We start from the raw sequence: 2755 nt of genomic DNA on the forward strand, positions 1-2755 counted from the left end.
CAGCTCACAGCAACATCAAACTCTTGGGCTTAAACGATTCTCTGCCCCAGCCTCCCATGTAGCTGGGACCACAGGTACCCACCACAAGGCTCAGCCGTATGTTTGTTGTTGTTCTTGTCATTGTCACTGTTGTTTGGCAGGGCTGGGCTGGATTCGAACCTGCCAGCTCCCATGTATGTGGCTGGTGCCTTAGCCACTGAGCTATAGGCACCAAGCCTGGATAATTTTTTTTAAATCAGGGTTCTGATAGGAAAGGAAAAGGGTGGGCAATCAATAATAACCTACTAACTACATTTGCCTAGATCAGAATCTTTTTTTTTTTTTGGCCGGGGCTGGGTTTGAACCTGCCACCTCCAGCTTATGGGGCTGGCACCTTACTCCTTTGAGCCACAGGCACTGCCCTAGATCAGAATCTTTTAAGCTTTCAAACTTTTTGAAATATGCAGATGCCTAAGTCCCAACTTTGTAGGCTTTGATTCAGCATGTTTGGGATTTGGTGTAGATACCTAATATAGATGTCATAGAATGTTTTGATGTAATCAGAACTGAGAATTACTGAATTTGATGACAATGATTTGGATTATTAGTTGTGTGATTTGTCCAAAACAAATGTTTGATCTGATCCTAGTCTTTCTTGACACCCAGTGTCTTTGGTTTTTGACTATCAGAAAATCAGTTTTAATTTATACCTATGTCTAAACCTTGACCTAATTAAAGTTTTCCCCACTAAATATTTTTTTTTAACCTATCCCCTTTTTAAAACATTTTTTTAAAAAAATGAATAAATGAGAGATCCTGATGTCATTGAAAACAGTGAGTTGCTGTGTGGGGTCTGTATTAATAGTTTTGCCCCTAGTTATTATATTGTAATGTCACCAAAGAAAGATAATATATTTACTGAACACAAATGTACCCATCTAAAGCACTCTCTGAATACATCAATTTGGTGCATTTTAATTATGAGGAACATAATCGTCCCTATTGAAGATAATCCATCCACTTAAATCCTATGTTTGGAGTTGGATTAATTTCAGGTATGAAAAGCAAATTATGTTAGATAAGAAAGGAAAGTATATACAAAACTGAATTTCCTAGGCATTTTTAGAAAGAGATAATGAAATTAGGTCAACAAAGGTGAAAGAAAGAGTCGCTTAAAAAAAGAATTGTTTAAGCATATTATGTAGAGTTAATTGACAGATTTTTATCTTTGGTTGCTTCCTTGGCTCAGCAAAGAACTTTAATGATTCCTTTTCCTTCAAGAAAAAGATAAAATCCCTCTTAGTTTACACAGTATTTATAGTCAGCTTATAATAAATCTGTAGTTTTTTTCTTTGTTTCTTAATCAGTAAGAGAGAATCGGTACAAAGTATAAATAAATCCAGAGTCATATAGAAAATTTGAAAGTAAAAGAGATTAGTTTGCCCACTGTGGATGTCTACTGTAATTAAGTTGTTCAGTGGGGAAGTAAACTGAAGAACCTTATGCTAGTTAAATAACCTTTATGAAATTTGCTTTCATCTTTAAGGTAGAACTAATAGTATACTTCATAAAAGATAGTTGAGGACTATAAAAGGCAAGGGACAATTCAAGGCCAGGTACATAGTTGATGGTTGGTGCTAGTTATTCCATTTAGTAATACTCATTCTTTGCTGAGAAATTTGAAGTAGCTCTGATTGCAAACTTGTAATACAGTAGAATCTATTGTTGATGACCTCCCTGCATTGACCACCTCCTTGAATTGACCTCATCTTCATAGACCAAACATGCACATGTATATATCAGTAGAGTACTTCCTTATGTATCCACCACCTCCAGATGTTGACCAGTTTGTTACAGTCCCTTGGTTGGTCAACTTACTATTTTTAGAAAACTAAAAATGAGGGTGATGCCTGTGGCTCAGTGAGTAGGGTGCCAGATCCACATACTGAGGACGGTGGGTTGAAACTCCGCCCCAGCCAAACTGCAACAAAAAATAGATGGGCATTGTGGCAGGCACCTGTAGTCCCAGCTACTCCGGAGGCTGAGACAAGAGAATTGCCTAAGCCTGGGAGTTGGAGGTTGCTGTGAGCTGTGATGCCACAGCACTCTACCAAGGGCAATAAAGTGAGACTCTGTATCTTAAAAAAAAAAAAGAAAAGAAAAAACTAAAAATGTACCCTTTGAGAAGCTTTAAAATTATCTCCCTGGCTATAATTTTTAATATTAAGAGTTTATGTAGTTTAGACACAAGATACTTAAAATTCTTTTGCTTACTGGGTTAAGACCAAATGAGATGTTTATTTTTAATGTATAAAATATTATATAGTGTATATGTTCTCAGAAATTCCAAATCTTAAAAATTCTTTTTGCCAGAAGGAACTTTAGAAACCATGTAATCAACCCAGATTGCTCAAATGAGTGTCTGGGTTCACAAAGCTGTGGGAGACAGAACCTGAGATTACAGCTGCGGTGACCAATAAGTCTCCATTCTTTCTCCCTTGTGAGGAGCACATCTCAAATACTTCTGAATAGATTAGCTTTTCTTTGGCTAAAGTGTGGGGGCTTGACCTGATGTACAAAGGCATTTTCTCCTTTGCCAATGACACTTCTCATTGCATTGCTTGCTACATAGACAAAATTCAAAGAAAATTGTGAACAGGTAGTAGTTAACAAATGGAATACTATGCAGTCAGAGAATGAGGCAAACTATGCAGAGATTGAGGCAAAAGTGTATGTACAGGCAGAGGATTTTTCCAATGTAATTTCATAGGTCTGA

The sequence above is a fragment of the Otolemur garnettii genome, unplaced genomic scaffold (genome assembly GCF_000181295.1).
Source record: "Otolemur garnettii isolate 467f Iridium unplaced genomic scaffold, OtoGar3 scaffold00013, whole genome shotgun sequence".
Taxonomy (NCBI): Eukaryota; Metazoa; Chordata; class Mammalia; order Primates; family Galagidae; genus Otolemur; species Otolemur garnettii.